The 21452-nt window shown below is 38.8% G+C and overlaps 1 long non-coding RNA gene across 2 annotated transcripts in view; it reads right to left on the bottom strand.

Annotated features, from left to right (window-relative positions):
* Positions 1–21452, bottom strand: part of LOC103171017 — a 122240-nt gene that overhangs the window by 74751 nt on the left and 26037 nt on the right. For both annotated transcript variants that reach the window (XR_003762085.1, XR_486542.3), the window contains exon 2: positions 6945–6990. This is a non-coding gene — a long non-coding RNA (uncharacterized LOC103171017). The remainder of the gene's footprint in view (positions 1–6944; positions 6991–21452) is intronic.

Raw genomic sequence — 21452 nt, forward strand, 5'->3', positions numbered from 1 at the left:
GGACAAGGTAAGGATAGGAGATCATGTCTACCAACTCTATTGTATTGTACTCTCCCAAGTGCTTAGTACAATGCTCTGCACACAGTAAATGCTCAACAAATACCACTGATTAAGTTGTATATCTTAACCACCAGGATTGTTGTTCAAGAGCAGTCTTCATACTTTATCTAAGCATCTGGTTGTATCTCCTGATACAAAAGTCAGGGCTGGATGGATCACTGGGTTGCTCCAGCTAGGACACTGATTAAAATCTTATATTCATATACAGAAAATAGGAAAAATCTCTCCCAGTGTGCATCGTCTTCTTGAAGACTGCACAATTCCTAATCCCCAACATTTCTTTTATTTTGTATAATGCTTTGATTGTTCCAAAGCATTTTCAGTTTGTCATCACACATCCCTGTGAGATAAAGGCAGATATTATTATTCCAATTTAACAGATGTGAAAACTGAGGCATAGAGGTATTAAGTGACTTGCCCAGTGATTTGCAAGTAGTGCTAGAACACAGTTGCAAATTTATGGGCAAAGGGCTGAGTCCTAACAGTTATCATCACAGGCAGCTCACTCCCTCACTAGCACCACCCTCACTCACTTGCCCTCTCCCCTAGGAAGCAGGATGTCTTTGGGACTGGGTCCTGTACCATATGACAAACTTGGCATTTGCCCTAGTTGCCAAGTTCTTGGCATAGCTCTGCCAGGTTTCCACAGTTGAGAACTTGTGCATATTTATGACTGCACAAGGAGCTATTTTCATTTATACTCTGATGAGACTGCCATAAAAAAATAATTTATTCCTCATATTAGTGAGACAGTCCTTGCCTGTACGGTGTGCTTACCATGCATTTCCACAACTAGCAACCTAATATGCTGTACAAGTCGGTGATACCTCCAAATTAAAAATGATTTATTGCAAGAATATGGATAAGGAGTTCATTCTGGGAGGAGATGGTAGAAAAGAAGTAATGAGGTTTTAGTTCTCCTATCTCTGGGCTATTCAAAATTTTTTCTTAAAGTCTCTGGGGAGAATGAGGAGCTTGAAATGGAGTGGCAGATGTTTATTCAGGAAATAAGGACACTCCTCTCTCATAATTTTGAGCCAGGAGTTGCTGGGGGCTGTTGTTTTCCATGCCATTTTCCTTGATGTTTATCCCAAATTGGCATTTACTCCAAAAGGCTCTCTACGTGGATAGACTCTTTTGAAGGTAAATATTCCTTTGTACTTTCCCATTTACTACCTCTTCCCATTTACTACCTCCCCATGATGATGGGTGAATTTAAGAGACAGAAATGCTTGTGAAATGTTTTTGGCCCATGAAAGGAAGATGCTGCATTACAGGGGCATTATTGTTATTATTATTCATAAAGTATAAACTATTATTGATATGACTATCAGTATTATTACTGTAGCTTTGCAGTTCTGGAATCTGGACAATTCTCACCATCTAGATGGAATTTTCTCTTTTGCTTAATAAATATCACCAAACAAAAAAAACCTTCACTTCACATGCACTCTGAAATATTTACATTGCATGGAGCTCTTACCACACTATGTTCATCCTATTCCATTCTCTTTTAATATTTAAGGATCTTGGCTATGAATGTCACAGATATTGGATGGCAATCTTTATCCACAAGTGTCCAATTGTGCTATACGAAGCCCTTTAGTTTCCTTTAGTTATTATATTCACTCATTCATTCATTCAATCGTCTTCTAGACTGAAAGCCCGGTGTGGGCAGGGATTGTCTCTTTATTGCTGACTTGTACTTTCCAAGGGCTACGTACAGTGCTCTGCACACAGTAAGCACTCAGCAAATACGATTGAATCAATTATATTTGAATGAAGGGGTCTTGCCTTTAAGTTTATTGTTGTTTCCAAAATCTTAGTATTGTACAGTGCTCTGCATATAAGAAGCTAAATGAATGAATTCATCAGTAGTATTTATTTAGTGCAGAGCACTGTACTAAGCACTTGGAAGAGTACAACAGAGTTAGTAAATATGATCCCTGAATGAATGAATGAATGGCCATGTGGGCCACTGGTCTGCTGAGTAGCCTGACATCCAAATGGAGGACTAAGTGAAAAGAATAATGTCTGGTTAGCTTCACTCTCCTAATAATTATCAGCTATAATCAGGGATACTTCAGAATCCAAGGGGAACTGTGTTTGTAGGAGGGTAGGCAAAGGGTGAATCAGTGCGAGCTACAGTGACCTTACAGTCTTTGGAGTAATTAGGATTACAAGGAGAATGGAAAAATGAAAGAGGGGGAATGAAACTATTATAGAAAAGAAATTTAGAGAGTGTGTGGGTAAGGGGGAAAAAGGAAAGAGGGACAAAAGGAAGAGAACTTGAAAGAAGAATAAGGGTTCTCTGACTAGCAGAATTTTATTTTGTACTGTTTTGGGTCTGGTGCACTTGGGCAATAAAAAGGCAGAGGTTCAGGACTGAGCTTCCTAGGATGGAGCTTATAATCTTTCTTTTATAACTATTTATTAAATAGCACAATATACACTCATTATTCAGTGAAGTCAATGTTCTCATTGTAACTTTTTCACTTCAAGTTAAGACTTCATGTGATTTTCACATGTCAACAAAGAAGTGCCTAAAGTGTTTTATTAATTTATCTATGCATTTGATATTCATTTTTATTTAGAACTACTCACCCTCCCTCTCTTCCTTGTCTGAACCAAAAAAGCATTCAGAAAACATTTAATTCATATGGCTGCTTTTACAAAGGGACTCCGATCAGAAATTTCTCCTAGGAATGCTTGATGTTATAATGATTTTTGAACCTCTTTTCACGTATCTCTATATGACTGGAAAATAAGTTAAAAATGACTGCAGCACAATGTTGAATTTTAAAAACTTAATTTTATCTATTTTTTAATTAAGCCTTCAATATTTTTCTTGTTCTCAACCAAATTTCAAAGAAGCCTATTCAAATACATCTTTCGTGATGTAGAAAATGGGACCAAAACCAACTTGTTTCTTAGAAAAGAATATTGATCAAGTTAAACTGTACCCAATGAATTGCACAGGGCAATAGTATGCATTTCCAAACCAATTTTTTGGTTACTTCTAGGTCACTAATTTCATTCTGAACATTGTGGGTAAGATTACCCCACCTGATTATAGGATCAAAAGATTGCCTGAAGAGGAAGCAACCAGGGGAACAGTAAGTTCTGAATTTCAGGAATCCGTTCTCTGAATCTAAAGAAAGGAAAGAATTGTTCTCTATGTGTCAGAGTTGTACATCTTTCTCTCTCAGGGTTCTCTTGGAGTAGAAGGGTTGTATGCTATTTTATAACCAAGTATCTTGAGCGGGTCTGCAGATTTATGATTTTTTTTAATTTGTTGGTCAGGGAGAAAGGATTCTGGGAAATGCATATTTGCCTTGTAGACTGATGAGAGAATTGGGTATCTTTTTCTCCTGTTCAACATTACAAAAATTAAATCTCCTTAATTTTGTAGTGGAACTGGAATTTGACTTTGTCAGGCTCAGACTTCGGTAAACCCAGAGTTTCTTACATTTGGACAATCTTGACTGTTACTTCTCTGGAGTATGTAGATTAAATTAAGACTGTTTTCCCACTAGCAAGGATATTAATAGTGTCTGATGAACTTCACCTAACCTCACTGCTCTCCTACTACAACCTACGCTTCACACTTGGCAGCTCTAATGCCAACCTACTCATTGTACTTTGATCTTGTCTATTTTGCCACCGACCTCTAACCCATGTCCTGCTTCTGACCCGGAACATCCTCCCTCGTCATATCTGACAGACGATCACTCTCCTGTCCTTCAAAGTTTTATATAAAAGCACATCTCCTCCAGAAGCCTTCCCCAACTAAGCTCTCATTTCCTCTTCTCTCACTCTTCTGCCTCACCTCTGCACTTAGTTTTACACTTATCTACAAATCTGTAGCTTACTTATTTATATTAATGTCTGTAAATATCCCTCTAGACTGAAAGCTTGCCGTGGGTTCTCCCAAGTATTTAGTGCAGTGCAGTGCACACAGTAAGTGCTCAATAAATACTATAACTTGCTTGTTTGCTTGATCGATTGAAAAGAGTCACTGTGACATTTGGATCAAAATTAAATTTGCTGAATAAAAAATTTCAATGAGGAACTACAGTTACATATCGTGTAATTCCTCTGTGGATTTCTGTTCTTTCTGGTTTCTGTTTGCATTGTGAGGATAGCTTCTCTAGGTTTATACCTTGTTTCTAATTAGGATGTGAAGACGGAGGGGAGATGCACTTCATAAGCAAAGAACAGTAGAAGTATTCATAGTGTGAAGAATATATGAGATATAAATTATAGAATTAATCAATCAATGCTATTTTTTGAGAGGATATTGTCTGCAGAGCACTGTGCCACAGTGCTCTGGGGAAAGGAAAAGTAATAGAATTGGTAGACATGATCCTGCCCACAAGGAGTTTATAGTCTACAGAGGTAGACAGACACTAAAATAAATTTACAGAGAAGGGAAATAGTTGAGTACAACAATATGCACATAACTACTGTGGGGCTGGGATGATAATGGTTCTCTCCTCCTAACCTCCGGCATCCAAGATGATAAATTCAAGGGCACACTAAATTTGACTAGTACAAACCTGGTTTTTTCTTAAGTATTAAAAAACAGGATTGTTTGGTTCCATTTTGGGTCAGTTCTTAAAAGACCCAAAAAGGACTGACAACAGCAGCTTCTGTTGTAACAACAGTTCCTTCTAATGCTTAGAATGGCAACTGAGTCAGTATTTTTTTTTAAATTCCTGAAGAAAGTCTATTTTTCAATGGGACTTTACAAATTCCCTCTAAATTAGCATGTTCATCCCAGAAGAATTCTTTTCATTCAGATTTGTAAAACTGATTATTGCAAATTGTTGCCCTTTGACATTCCATGGGCCTTCAGGGCCGTCACCTGAACTCTCTGCCCTGGTTTCCATGTCTGCAAAAGAACTAAAATGTTTCACCTGCTTCTAGGTGAAGGAGGGGCACTGGACATTTACTGAGTTACTCAGTTGTGGTTTATTAACCTCTTAGGAGATCAATATAGAAACTATACCACTACATGTAAATGTCTTTTTTCGATCACTCACACTGACTGTTATTCTTTTAGCACTCCTGAAAATAAGAAACATTTAGTCATATGAAAATTCTACTTGGCATGAAGAATTTACAAATACAACTCTCAAGAAAGAGTTAAGTCTTGAAATTAAGACTGTAACTCTCAACACTTGATATTTACTCCATTCCCAGCCTCACAGCAATTATATACATATCCCAATACTCTACCACTTTCCCAGGCTATAATTTATTTCAATATCTGCCTCCTCCTCTAGCCTGTATGCTTTTTTGTGGGCAGGGACCGTATCTATCAACTTATTGTCTTATACTTTCCCAAGTTCTTAGTACAGTGCTCTGCACACAGTGCAAACTCAATATAAACCATTCAGTGACTGACTGCATCCAAGTTAGCATCATGGTGTAGCGGATAGAGCATGGGCCTGGAAATCAGGTGGTCATGGGTTCTAATCCCAGCTCCACTGCTTGTCTGCTCTGTGACTTTGGGCAAGTCATATGACTTTTCTGGGTCTCAGTTACCTCATCTGTAAAAAAAAAAATGGGGATTAAGAATGTGAGCCCAATGTGGGACAGGGACTGTGTCCAACCTGGTTAACTTGTAACTACCCCAGGGGTTAGAACAGTGCTGGGCATATAGTAAGCACTTAACAAGTACCATAATTATTATTAGCTATGAGTACCTTGCACAAATGAAAATGAGTGCATTAAAAAGCAAAGGTTGTATTCTCCACAATGGAAAACACTTCAAAGTTCATGAAGTATCATTTTCAAAAAAGGCTATTGAGTTAATGATTGATATGGTTTGTCAGAGTAGCCCATGATTGCCAGTCCCTAGCAAATTACTATTTTGGAAATAATGGAGTGGAATTGAAACCATTACTTAAATGCCACATATACTGAATTTTTTTAGCCTTAAAATTATTTTGAAGATGCTGGATTTGCCCCATTTTATTTTGGAATATTGAATGAAAACAAAATTCTTACATTAAATAATAAAGGGAGAGGCTCATTTCTTGTTCTCTAAGTATCTTCTAGTTATTCACAATACATGCATCAGTGCAAGTATACTGCACTTCAGAGAATCATAGAGATGAAAGAGATCTTGAGAGGTTATTCAATTCTGTTATTTGGCTCTAATCAGTATTATATCCAAGAAATCCAGTTGAACCCTTTTCTTAAAAAATGCCCAATAAAATTCCACAATCTCCCTGAGTGACATCTTTCAGTGTTCTACAAACCTTAAAGACCTTTTATGTTTAGTGTAGATCCATCTTATTTCAGGTGGACCTCATTCATTCTTTTCATTCATTTCATTTCATTCATACCCTTCTCAGGAGATTTAAAAAATAGTTGCATCTAAATACAGTTCTTGATGGGGACAAACACTTTGGTGGAAAAAAAAGAGCACCATTAATCCTAAATAGACACCAAAGCACCTGACCACCACTATACCTAAGCTCTGGCCCTGATAAGGTCATCAAGATCCTGAAGTTATCCACGGTGGTACTATCATGTCATATCAGAGCTGATGGAATCCTCTCTGGACCACTACTTATCATCATTGTGAAATAAAGTAGAGGTTTGCAGTATGTCCAGTCTAATTTAATTTATTCCTCTAAGCCAAGCCGACAAAATCAATAAGGGATCTGGATGCTGGTGTCAGAATACTTCTTTCAAGTCTACACACATCATTCAAAGCCCTGGAAACAAACATTTTTAATTGTTATATAAGGAGATCTTGTCCTAGAGAAATATTTGTGAAAAGAGAGCAGAGGATCAAAAACCAATGCAAATTCATCTCAGCACTATGGGACCAACTGTAACGTTAAAGAAAACCAAGGTATTGTACTTACCGCCACCAGGAAAACTTTCTTCTACCGCATATTGTCCAGCGATGCACTAGAAGACAAAGTAGAAAACTGAACTAAGGAAGCCAGCATAGCCATGTCAGAGATTGGCAACATAAAGTGGCAGTACGTCTAAGAGCAACTGAGTGTTCAGAGGGGTGCTCTTTTAACCATCTATATGTGTGGTGACACCTGGATCTACCACAGATGCCTGGCTTTTTGAGCATCTCCATCCATGTTATTCGCAGGTCATTCTCAATAGCGAACGGTAAAACAGGATTACAAGAAACAAGGCTCTGGGACATAGTGTAACAGCTTTAAGCTATGCTCAACATCTGTTCAACTTCACTGGGTGGGACATGAACACAGGGTAAGATCAATAGGCTAAACAAATGGCTGACATGAGTTGGAATATAGTGTCAGAGGGAGAAGAGAAAGGAACAGAGCAAATGTTTTAAGATTGCAGGGAAGCACAGATTCAGGGAATGTATCATGTTGGAAGTAACTGTAGTAATATACCAGTGTGACCTGTTGCAATCAAAACTTGCTCTTCTTGAGTAGATGCTTCGTGAACATTGTGAGACTAAGAGGGAAAAATGAAAACAGTACCAGACATGAACACTGGATCTTTATCTTTGTGCGTGACCAGTGTGGTAGGGATGATTGCTCATGTGTCAGTCTATTCATCTTTACCCATCATGGTTATGGGTACCCATAAAATATATTGTTATTTACATCATGCTTAATAATAACAATAATAATATTTATGGTATTTGTTAAGCAGTTACTATGGGCAACTGTACTGTACTAAGCACTGGGGTGGAAACAAGCAAGTTAGACACAGTCCCTGTCCCCCATGGGGCTCAAAGTTTTAATCCCCATTTGATGGAGGAGATAACCGAGGCCCAGAAAATAATAATGTTGGTATCTGTTAAGCACTTACTATGTGCAGAGCACTGTTCTAAGCGCTGGGATAGATACAGGGTAATCAGATTGTCCCACGTGAGGCTCACAGTCTTAATCCCCATTTTACAGATGAGGTAACTGAGGCACAGAGAAGTGAAGTGACTTGCCCAAGGTCACACAGCAGACAAGTGGTGGAGCCAGGATTAGAACCCATGATCTGCTGACTCCCAGGCCCATTACTCCATGCTGCTTCTCACTTGAACATGAGGACCATTATAATTACAACGTATGCCACTAGTTACTGAAGTTCTTCAGCTTTCTTCATTCATTCATTCATTTGTACTTACTGAACACTTACTGTGTGCAAAGCACTATACTAAGCACTGGGAGAATACAATATAACAATAAACCGACATATTCCCTGCCCACAATGAGCTTATACACTAGAAGGGGAGCCAGACATAAATATAAATAAATGAATTACATAGGATTTTCTCAAAGAAAAGAGAAGCAGTGTGGCTCAGTGGAAAGAGCACGGGCTTTGGAGTCAGAGGTCATGAGTTCGAATCCCAGCTCCGCCACTTGTCAGCTGTGTGACTGTGGACAAGTCACTTAACTTCTCTGTGCCTCCATTACCTCATCTGTAAAATGGGGATGAAGACTGTGAGCCCCACGTGGGACAACCTGATTCCCTTGTGTCTACCCCAGCACTTAGAACAGTGCTCGGCACATAGTAAGCGCTTAACAAATACCAACATTATTATCAAAGAGTGTAACACACAAGCCTTTATTCATTTTTGTCTAACTTGGGACTTTCCAAAAAGTTTTTCAACTATTTTCAGTTCTGAAAATTGAATTCAGAGCCTGAACACCGCTGAGGGTTTTGCAGCTGAACACTGTGTACTGGTTTTAATATACCATAAACCTATGTTTTCATCTCAGCATCACATATTTTTAACTTCAACAATACACTGGCAATTATTTTTTTTTGTAGACAGGCACAAAGCACCAAATTATCAAGACCTCAGTTTGTAGGGGAAGTAAAAAAGAGTGCTTAAAAAAAGGTTAATAGGAAACAACAGGAAAACAAATGTCTACTCTTGACAAGTGGAAGTAGAGGTTTTATAAAGAGCTGTTATGGTCCATTGTTACCAAACTACTGTTCAGAACCCCCTTAGCTCCCTGGACCAACATTCTTCAAAAACCTCATTTCCTTTCTCTGCCTCCCTCTTCATCCCTCATAACAAAGTTTAGACCCAGAAGTCAAGGAATCAGAGAAGTGGAAGGGACTCTGTGGAAAGGGACTATTGTTGCATTGTACTCTCCCAAGCCCTTAGTACAGTGAGTGCTCTGCACACAGTAAACCCTCAATAAATATAATTGACTGACTGACTGATGTCCCATGCCCCCTTACAAAGGAAAGACTAAACCATCTATGTTAGAGAGAGGGTTGAGTATTCTTTAAAGGTAGTCACGAATTTTACAATTTCAGGGCATTTTTTTAAATGAAAAAAACAACAACATTGTTTTATATTTCACAGTCACAATTATATATATATAATATATATTATTATAATATTATATATATACGTATATGTATTAACTCATATTACAAAACCTAAGTCATGCTCTTTGCTTCTCATCCAAGCAAACCTTTAACCGTTCCTCTCTCCTGAATCTCCTCCCACCCTCGCACTCACGTCTTTCTTCAGCTTTATCAAAAGATGTCCTTTGCCTTTTTCTTCCAAGTCTTACTTTAGGAGCCATTCTTAATCCTCCTCGTTTCTTGTTGATACCACTAATCAATTAAAAGGACTGATGATCACCTACTCTGTGTAGAGCACTCTACATGATCCCTGCTCTCAAGGATCTTAAAATCTACTTAGGGAAAATAGACACTAAAGGAAATTATATAGAAGAAGTAATGGAATATAAAGGGACGTGCTACAGAGATGGCAGTATGGAGAATACATGTATTATCTCATGTATCACCCAATGGTATTGAGCACTTAACTGTGTGCAGAGCACTGAACTTAGTACATGGAAGGGTATGACGCAGCAGAGTTGGTAGACATATTCCCTGCCCACAAAAAGTTTATAATCTAGAGGGACTATACTGCTGTACTGCTTACACATATTACTCCTGTATTCATCAGTTCATTTATTTATTTATTCACTGGTGTCCCTAATTTATAACTATTCTCTTTTTACCATGTTATACTCCTGCATTTATACCTATTGCCTCCCTAATTAGATTGTAAACCCCTCCAAGAGAGAACTTATCTTTTAAGTCTTTTTTAGCCAAGGGGCTAGTACAGTGATTCCCCACAGCAGGTGCTCAATAAATGTCTTTGATTCGGATTACTGATATCATTACATCTCCCTTTTCTATCTTCTACGTTAAATAGTCCTTATTTCTTTACCTCTTTCTATAGGTTCCCTTTTCTAACTCTTTTGTTGTCTTCATTGTTCTTCCTAAATCCTCTCTGCACTTATCTCTCCATAGTAGTAATAGTGATATATCCCTAATTAATGTTTGGTTTGAGATATACCATGACTCCTAAGTCATTTTTCCCCCCCAGGTCTTACACAAAATTCAGCATGTATATGCATTTTGTTTTTCAGTATAAACTATATTACTCTGCATTTATCTCTCTTGAACATCATTTTATTTGAAACTGTCCATCTCTCCAATTTGGCCTAGTTATTTTGAATCTTAATGCTGTTTTCTAAAGTGCAAAATATCCTCCAAATTGGTATTGCCAGTGAATGAGCATGTTTTCTATTCAAAAGCGTGGCCCATTGATGAAATGTTAAAAGCTCCTACTTGCTGTAAAGCAAAAACGCTAGGTCTATGTGGATACGTATGCTTAATTTTGTAATACATTTTTATGTAAATGGAATTTTTCAGAAGAATGAATCAGACATGTATTCTTCTGATAAGTAGGTGTATAATTGTACACTTGCCTTCATCTTGATTTGTCAGTTTGTGATGTAGCCAGAATTTACCTAAATGGAGTGATTTTTTACAATATAAAAAGTCCATGCAATCTTGCTACACAGTTGGGAACATAGTATAGTGCACACCACTGCAAATCAAACCTTAACAAATTAGCAATTAAGAATGTGTGCTTTGGATGAGTGACACTTTCAAAAGGTTTTTTAAGTGCATTTGCAAACATTCTTAAACTGATTAAGTTTTTAAGTGGAATATTTTGATTTTAATTGTGCAGATGAAAGAGATTAAGAAATTAACTAGAAGAGTGCTTAAACATTTAAGATGACTAACACAATTAGAATCTACAACTGCTTTAGTTTTCTGTATTTTATAAAGCTGAAGAATTAATTGCTGCTTATTTAGAACATGTTTGCAGGTCAAGGAAAGGCAGCTTTATATTTATTTCGGTCCTATGCATCTATATTAGGAAGCAAAGAGCAAAGAATGGCTTATCAAGTTAACTGAATTGTGCGGCAAAATATTTTGCCTACGTTTAAATATACGTTGAATTTTATTACTTGTTTATTTAGTCAGTTCAAGCCATTTCTCAGGTCACAGTAAAGTGACACCGAGCATTTTACTATTGCCTTCCCAGGGTTTCTCATGAAGTTCACTCGGGAGTGTCCTTTGATTGATCTTTCAGCAAAACAGACCTACAGCAGTTTGTTTATATGACCAACCCCTGGGACATAACAAAGACTCATGACAAAGGCAAAGCTTTACTGGTGTGTTACAATTTAGGCTTAGGTTCAGCGAATTCTGTTTCCTCACTGAAAAATGTCTTTCACATGGATATGAAGATTTCTAAAGATCGCACAGGCACACACTAGGAGTTACAGCTCAGTTCGGTGTTTCATAAACAGGGTTCAAGCTAGTGGGGATTCTTTCAAGTTGTAAATACTTCGTCTAGAAAATCTGATCCTTCCTTCACTGACATCAAGCCATTTCTATCCTCAGCCAGGGCTACGGCACTAGCTGTCAGCATGACGAAGAATCTCTTTTTACGGATTTCCTCTGACACTTACCTGCTTCTGGCAATAGGACTCGCTGCCTAGAAGTTTTTTTTTGGATTTCATAAAATTGATATTTTTTGACATTCCCACTGGGAACTCTCTTGGAGGTTCAGAGACATGTTGGCCATGTGGGGGTGTGAACTGAGGTGGAATCTACAAATGAACTGCACATTTAAGCTTAAAACTTTTTTAGGGTTAAGCCCAATAATCTTTCCATAATGTTGGCATTGGCTGGCAATACACTCAAGTCTCTTTTGGAGGTGGACCTAAGGAACTTAAGAGAATATAAATCTTAGTTAGGGAATCATCCCTAAGGAGACTACATTTTTCCAGAGGGCAAAGATATTTCTTGCTCCTAAACAGAAACTGGAAACAGGATAGCCTCCTTCACAGAAAGTTTTTCCCTCCTTTTCTGTCTACTTGGAGGCGGGACCTTTAAAAAGAGGTGGAGTAGGAATTTGGCCTTCCTCTTCTCTTTCCCTAGGGCCTAGTGGGTGTCTTTGGAAGCCTCACTGCCTTTGTCTCTAGGAATAGACCTCCCCACATGAGTAATTCCTTTTACCACCTTGTCCGATTGGTAATTTTTGTGGGAGAAGTTTACACAAGGCAATAAAGGATTTGAAACTTTTATTTGAGTTTCTTTTTCTTTTAGTTTCTATACTTCTTTAAAATTCCCATATATGCATATTAATCCTTTTTAAAACTTATATTGGACTCCTTAATACTTTATGAGAACTTTAGTATCTGTGTATTTTTGATTTTCATGCAAGACATTTATTGCCCAGCACAGAGATAACTTTAGATGAAGAAATGTTTCAGCACAAGGAACATATTATCAACCCTGTATAAACCATCCATTATGACTCCCAGTATCATGCCAAACTGGGTGTTCAAAAAAAACTGAATATATTGGTCTATTATTCTTGCACATTCAGTAATGTTAGATTCATCAGTTTGCAGTGTACTGTCAAAGGAATGACCCTGATGGATCAGCAAAGAAGGAAGCTGGTTGAGGAAAGTCATGCAAATTCTAGTCCCTCAATTTAACAACAAAAAAAGGAGTTCATATTGGTTAATTTGAAAATGCTAAACATAGTAAAAAAAAAATTCATTTTCAGTTTCTCTAACAAAGTACTGTAGAAGTACCTGACTGATAGTATATCTGGCATGAACTATGTTGCATTGTGTTCCTGGTCTAGACTAATGACATGGGATGAGAATTTGGGGTGGATGAGAAGGAAATATCAAGAGGCTTATTTGTGAAGTGCTCAGCGCTAGATTTCTAAATAGTGTTGTGTGGAGGATGACAGCAGTAAATTCTGCCAGCTGCTGATGAATCTGTATCCTTTATTCATTTGATATTCCCCCTACTCTCAGCCCCACAGCATTTCTGTATCTTACATAACAGTAATTTATTTATGTTAATTTCTGTCTCCCCCTCTAGACTGTAAGTTCATTGTGGCCAGAGAACATATCTTCCAACTGTGTTGTTCTGTACTCACTCAAGAGCTCATTCATTCACTCATTCATTCAAATGTATTTATTGAGCACTTACTGTGTTCAGACCACTGTACTAAACATTTGGAAAGTACAATACAACAATAGAAACAATCCCTGCCCAGAAAAGCCTTACAGTCTGGGGAGGTGGGGTAGGAAAGATAGAGACAGACATCAAAAAAGGTAAACAGGCATCAGTATAAATAAATAGAATTATAGATATAGATAGAGAAGAGCTTTGGGGTGGGAGGGGGGAAGAGCAAAAGGAGCGAGTCGAGGTGACGCGGAAGGGAGGGGGAGCTGAGGAAAGGGGAGCTTAGTCTGGGAAGGCCTCTTGGAGTAGGTGAGCCTTCAGTAGGGCTTTGAATGGGGGGAAAGAGTGATTGTTTGGCGAACTGAGGAGGGAGGGTGTTCCAGGCCAGTGGTCGGCGGCGAGACAGGTGAGAGCAAGGCACAGTGAGAAGGTTAGCTCTGTACACGGTAAGCATTCAAAGATACCACTGATTGATTGATCATCCCCACACAAAAAGACCCTGGAGCAATTAAGGTGGGTAGAGTGAATTCTATGAGTCCAACAAGTCGGTTCTATTAGGACAGGGATCATCCTGTGAAAGAGTTAAACACTGGGCTAAAGAAACATTTCAGGATAACTGATGGGAGGACACTAGCAGACCAAGTAAGGAAAGGATAAAGGGGAGCCTGTTGTACATCTGATAGCAAGGGCTATTACCAAAAGAAAAAATATAAAATAAATCATCTGTACATATGATTATTAGGATGAAAAAAGGATGACACTAACTACTATTCTTGACACAACGGTTGCCCGTTGCAGTCTGTAAAATGTACATAAACCAGAGACCCTACCATCTGACTAATTAACTCGGCAGCAGGAAGGGAATGTATGAAAGGATAATTAATAGGTCAGAGACCCAATGCTGTGTTATGATTATTTGAGCAATATTATGATAATTTGAATAGCATGAAAAGTTTGTGGAAAACTGGTTGCTGGCTAGGACTCCAGCTGATAAAATATCTGAAGTCTGCTCATTCTGAGCTCCTAGGTAGCTTTCCATCTTTCTTGAGTGCATTTATCCTTTTGTTTGGGTATTAAAAGGAACAGGATGGAGGACCTAGAAGTCTGGAAAATTCTTTTTTACAATTAGACCATCCAGGTCAAAAGCAGGTAAAGACGATAAATGCAAGACCATTAACTCAATCAATCAGTGGTATTTATTGAAGCACTTACTGTGTGCTCAGCACTCTACTAAGTGCTTAGGGGAGTACAACAGAGTTAGTAGACACATTCCAGATTTAAAGGGACTGAGAATCAATCCATCAATGGTATTTCATTCATTCAATCAATCGTATTTATTGATCACTTTATGGAACACTATTGGATTCAGAACACTGTCTTAAGCATAGACACTCAGGAGAGTATAATACTAATACTTTACGCTTGTTGTGGGCAGGGAATGTGTCTGTGTGTGCCCTGGGAGTCAGAGGGACCTGGGTTCTACTCCTGGCTCTTCCACTTTTCTGCTGTGTGACCTTGGGTAAGTCACCTAACTTCTCTGTACCTCAGTTACCTCATCTGTAAAATGGGAATTAAAACTGGGAGCTCCATGTGGGACATGAGCTGTGTCCAACCTGATTAGCTTGTATCTCCCCCAGCACTTAGTACAGCGCTTGGCACATACTAAGTGCTTAACGAATAACCATAAAAAAGTTGCAAGCTTGAAGTCTCAATTTGAATAGGATAATGTTATCCTAACATTAAAAAAAAATCGACTTGTTCTCTGTAATGTGGGAAATTCCATAAGAATTCTAAAGGGGTTAGACTATGGTCATGAAGAAAATATCTCCAACTCCAATCCTACTTCTCTGTGAGCCTCTGGGGCCTTGGGAACTGAATGTAATACAGGAAGCAGGTATCTGCTGGGTGTTCCATCCCACCTCTGCACTGACTTGCCATATAGCCTTGGGTCATCTACTTAACTTTAACTTTCTCTTCTGAAGAGGGGGATAATAATACTTAACTCCCCATCAAAGATGTTTTGGAACTCATTAACTATTGTTTATAAAATATTTTGTATAGCTAAACTTGCTCTTAAAAATGTCAATCCCTTTGATTTCCCAACTTCAGTTTATTTGAACTTCACAAATGACAAAAACTGCTGGATCATCATCATCAGCAGAATCATTCATTGAAGATTTATGGTGTGCCGTACACTGACTATGGGATTGAAAGCATACGATACTAGTAAAAGCCACAGGCCCTGCCTTTGAGGAGTTCACAATCTAACGGGGAGAGCAACAGACATAACTTGCCAAATGTTTAGTAAAGAATGGAGTATAGGCTCAAATGATAAAAATGCTATAAGCCGTTGAACAAACAATAAGTATATGTACATGAGTGCTATAGTAGGGGACAGAATGAACTGATGAGGAAGGTGGGATTAGTTAGGAAATATCTCTTAAAAGGGGTGGTTTGCGAGGAGGATTTTTGTTGGTAGGGAGAGATGTGTTTACACCAGATTTAAGGGAGCAGGTAGCTTTCATACGGGGGCAACTGTATGAGCAATGAGTTGGAGACAGAAGAATGGCAATCAAGGAACAGTTATCTTGAAAGAATGAAGAATGTAAGCTGAGCTATAGGTGGGGAGAAGAAAGAAGATAGGCAAATAAGAAAAAACTTGTGGAAAACTATAAATCTAAAAGTTTGGAGTTTTTGTTTAAAGCAGAGAGAAACAAGTATATATAATTTATTAATATCCCTATGGTACCTTATAATGACATTTTATATATTCCTCACTAAAACGCATGACTTAGTTTTGTACTCCTATCACTGTTTTACAGATAAAGTTACTGAGGCCCAGAGAGGTTACCTGATTTATCTAAATTTACATAGAGAATGAGGATTAGAACTAAGATTAAAAACTACAAGCCTGAGTTATCTCTCTATTACTTAGACTACTGAACTAATATGAGCAAAAGACATGGGCCCTGCTAAACCAGAATAAAGTTGTCATTGCAATTTAATGAACCTGAGAGGTTAACAGAAATGCACAGATATAATTGAAAACCTTCTGTTCTGTTCCCCGTTACAGAGACTCATTAATATATATGTCCTGGGGAGTTAACCAGGTAGCCATATTTTATTGAATGATATTCAATTATCATTCTCTGAATTTAGCACTGAAACGTTTTAAGTAAACATTAATTCATTCATCCCAACAATTCTTCTGTGATGGATGAAAAGGTGCAAACAGGGTAGATGCCAAAAATCAAATAACATATTAAGAATCGACTAGAAGAAAACCATTTGGACAAAAATCACTGAGGAAGCAGCGTGGCCTAGTGGAAAGAGCATGGGCCTGGGTTCTAATTCCAGAGCAAGAGTCAGTGGACCTGGGTTCTAATTCCAACTCCACCACTTGTCTGCTGTGGGACCTAAGGCAAATCACTTAACTTCTCTGTGCCTCAATTACCTTATCTGTAAAGTGGGGATTAACACTGTGAACCCCATATGGGACAAGAAATGTGTCCAAGCTGATTAGCTTGTATACCCCAGTGCGTAATACAAGGCCTGACACATAGTAAGCACTTAAATACCATTTTTAATTTTAAAAAGCATTTTTACATTTTGTAATCTAGGGAGTCTCAAGATTTTGTTTTCTACATTCACAATTTTCTCACCAACAGAATTTTCTCACCAATGAACAGAACACAATGAGAGCAATTTGTTCTTTATTCCATGTAGATTCAGAACCAGCAAACTTTGAATCCACAAAGAAATAAGAGGGAAGACTTTCTCTTTCAGAAGTAAAAAGAGGCAATTTCTGATCTTCGTTTTCTCATTTTACAGAAGCAAAAGCACAGTGCTCTGCACACAGTAAGTGCTCAATAAATACGATTTAATGAAAATGATTTGTGAACTGAAGAGGATGCATATGAATATAGTTTTAGAGAACAACTTCATTAATTTGGGCTAAATTTGAAGACCTCTATTCTGAATGAGTACTGTTGAAGGATGTTTAAAAAATAGAACTTCCTTCCACTTCTTGCTCAGACCATCCTTCCTGCTTGGAACTCCCTCCCCCTTCATGTGAGACAGACCTCCGCAATGCTCATCTTTGAAGCCCTACTAAAATCAGTTTGCCTCCATGAAGCCTTCCCTCTCTAACGTCTCCTCTCACCCTACTTTCCTTCCCTTTTGCATCACCTATGCAACTGATTCCGTACACAGCTAAGAATGTAGTACTCATCCCCCCATCTCAGCATTTTTGTATATATCATTAGACTTGGTTGAGACTCTAATAATAATAATAATGTTGGTATTTGTTAAGCGCTTACTATGTGCAGAGCACTGTTCTAAGCGCTGGGGTACATACAGGGTCTCAGGTTGTCCCACGTGAGGCTCACAGTCTTAATCCCCATTTTACAGATGAGGGAACTGAGGCACAGAGAAGTGAAGTGACTTGCCCACAGTCACACAGCTGACAAGTGGCAGAGCTGGGAGTCGAACCCATGACCTATGACTCCGAAGCCCGGGCTCTTTCCATCATGGGTTCTAATCCTGGCTCTGCCACTTGTCTGCTATGTGACTTGCTTGGGCAAGTCACCTCACTTCTCTGTGCCTCAGTTACCTCATCTGTAAAAAGGGGATTGAGACTATGAGCCCCACATGAGATAGGGACTGTGTCCAATTCAATTTGCTTGTGTTCACCCCAGTGCTTAATACAGTGCCTGGCACATAGCAAGCACTTAATACCATTATTTATTTTATTTTACTTATTATTACTATTATTACTTTTATAATTGGTTGTCTCCCCTTCTTATAAATTAATATCTGTCTCTCCAAATAAATTGTAAACTCCTTGAAAAGTAACATGGCCTAGTAGAAAGAGCATGGCCTTGGGAGACGCAGGTCCCAATCCCTTCTGTTCCACTTGCCTGCTGTGTGACTTTGGGCAAGTCACTTAACTGCTTTGTGTCTTAGTTTCTTCATCTGTAAAATGGGGACTCAAAACCTGTTCTACCTTCTGATTAGACTGTGAAGTCTATGTGACACAGGACTGTGTCTGACTTGATTATCTTGTATCTACCCCAGTGCTTAGTAAAGTGCTTCATTCAACCAATCACATTTATTGAATGCTTACTGTGTGCAGAGCACTGGACTAAGTGCTCAGGAGAGTACAATATAACAGAGTTAATAGGCACATATCCTGCCCATAACGAGCTTACAGTCTAGAGACGGAGATGGACCTTAATATAAATTAATACATTATGGTTAAAAATAATAATAATTATTATGGTATTTGTTAAATGCTTACTATGGGCCAAGCACTGTTCTAAGCACTGAGGTAGGTACAGAATAATCAGGTTTCCCACAAGGAGCCCACACTTTTAATCCCCATTTTACAGCTGAGGTAACTGAAGCACAGAGAAGTTAAGTGACTTGCCCTAGGTCACACAGCAGACAAGTGGCAGAAACAGGATTAAAACCCATGTCCTCTGACTCCCAAATCTGAGCTCTTTCCTCTAAGCCATGCTGTTTCTGAATAAGTGCTGTGGGGCTGAGGAAGGGAAGGGCAATGCAGAAGGGAATGGGAGAAAAGGAAATAAGAGCTTAGTCAGGGAAGGCCTCTAGAAGGAGATGTACTTTTAATAAGGTTTTGAAGTGGGGAGGCCAGGCCAGAGGCAGGATGTGGGTAAGAGTCAGCGGCAAGATACACAAGATGGAGGTAGACTGAATAAGCTGGCATTAGAGAGCTAACTGTGTGGGCTGGGTTGTAGTAAGAAATTAGGGAGGTAAGGTAGAAGGAGACAAGGTGATTAAGTGCCTTAAAGTTGACGGTAAGGAGTTTCTATTTAAAGCGGAAGTGCAAGGGTGACCACCAGGAATTCTTGAGGAGTGGGGAAAAGGTACTGAAGAAAAATGATCTGGACTGCTGAGTGAAATAAGGACTGGTGTGGGGAGAGAGAAGAGGCGGGGAGGTCAGCAAGGATGCTGATCCAGTAAACAAGGCGGGATAGGATAAGTGCCTGGATTAGCCTAGTAGCAGTTGCATATAGTAAGCACTTAATACCACAGTTATTATTATTATTGAAAGAAAATTGTGTCTATTTACTCTATTTTACTCTCCAAGGGCTTAGTACAGTTTTCCACAATCAATCAATCATATTTACAGAGCACTGTACTAAGCATTTGGAAGAGTTAAATACTATAGATTTGGAAGACAAATTACCTTTCCATAAGAAGCTTACAGTCTAGAGGGGGAGACAGATATTAAAATAAATTACAGATATGTTCAACAAAATGCTGTGGGGCAGAGGGTAGGGTGAATATCACGTGCCTAAAGAATATAATAATAATAATGTTGGTATTTGTTAAGCGCTTACTATGTGCCGAGCACTGTTCTAAGCGCTGGGATAGACAGAGGGGAATCAGCTTGTCCCATGTGGGGCTCACAGTCTTAATCCCCATTTTACAGATGAGGGAACTGAGGCACAGAGAAGTTAAGTGACTTGCCCACAGTCACACAGCTGACAAGTGGCAGAGCTGGGATTCGAACTCATGAGCCCTGACCCCAAAGCCCATGCTCTTTCCACTGAGCCACGCTGCTTCTCTAGCCACGCTGCTTCTCTATCCAAGTGCTAGCGTGATACAAAAGGGAAAGAGAGTAGGGGAAATGAGCACTTGGTTGGGGAAGACCTCTTGGAGGAGATGAGACTTTAATAAGACTTTAAAGGAGGGGTGAGTGGTGGTCTGGCATATATGAAGCTCCAGGGAGGGAGTTCCAAGCCAGGGGGAGGAGGTAGGCAAAGAGTTGGCAGGAAGATAAATTAAATAGAGGTACAATAAATAGGTTGGTGTTATAGGAGTGAAGTGAGTGGGCTGGTATAGTAAGAAATCAGCAAGATAGGATGGTGAGAGGAGCTAATTGAGTGCTTTGATGTCGATGGTAAGGAGCTTTTATTTGATGCAGACATGGATGGGCAACCACTGGAGGATCTTGAGGGGTGGGGAAACATGGCTCTGCACCCAATCAACATTCAATAAATACCATTGCTTGATTGATACTCTGGGTATTTATCTTTGGAATCTGTGTGTGTGTGTGTGTGTGTGTGTGTGTGAGTGTGTGTGTTTTGGGGGGGTAAACGTATATGAGTAGTCAGGTTGTGCTTTTCCTTCCTTGTCTTTACTGGTCTTTTCTTCTGTTCGTTAAATCTTTCTGTAGGACAGCTGTGCCTCTCTCATGCACTGTCACTTCACAGTCTCTATCCACTGAAGGCACTGAAGTTAAACCTTGGTTTTAATAACCACAGTGAGGATCAACAGCTGCTTGGTTCACACAAAGGCCTGCCTTGCTTTGGAAGCAGTAAAGAAAATAAAAGGATCCTGTAAATGTTCTCTCACTTATCAACTAAAATAATAGCTAATATAGTATTATTATGCTTTATTAGTTCTTGAAATGCTAACCATTTAGTGGTACAGGCTGTTTATTTTGAGAAACATGCTTAATCCTCATACTAAAATTCTCGCCAGCCCCATAATGAAGGATACCATGTCCTAATTAACAAGAATTATAGATGTGTTAATCAAAACTAATGAAGTTTTCCAGTACTGAGTTTGATTTTCACTTTCAATCAATCAATCAATCACAGGTATTGATTGAGCACTTATCATGTGCAGAGCATTTTACTAGGTGTTTGGGAAAGTACAACATAATAGAATTGATAGAAACAATCCCTATCCACAAATATTAAAATAAATTACAGATAGGGAAAATGGTAGAGTAAAAGGATATTTACATAACTTCTTTGGGGATAGGATGAGCACCCAAGTGCTTAAGAGGTAGACCACGAAATGCATAGTCATCGCAGAGGGGAGGGTGGGTGGGAGAAATGACAGCTTAGACGGGAAGACCTGTTGGAGGAGATGTGATTTTGGGAGTATTTTGAAGTTTTGAAAGTCAAGATAATCTTGACTTTTGAGAGAATCAAAGCTAGGCAATGTGCTCTCCTAGGTTAAAAAAAATAAGACTGCTTACTCTACCCTATTTCCTTTTCTCCCTCTGGAGACTGAGCTCTATGCTG

The sequence above is a fragment of the Ornithorhynchus anatinus genome, chromosome 9, assembly GCF_004115215.2.
Source record: "Ornithorhynchus anatinus isolate Pmale09 chromosome 9, mOrnAna1.pri.v4, whole genome shotgun sequence".
Taxonomy (NCBI): Eukaryota; Metazoa; Chordata; class Mammalia; order Monotremata; family Ornithorhynchidae; genus Ornithorhynchus; species Ornithorhynchus anatinus.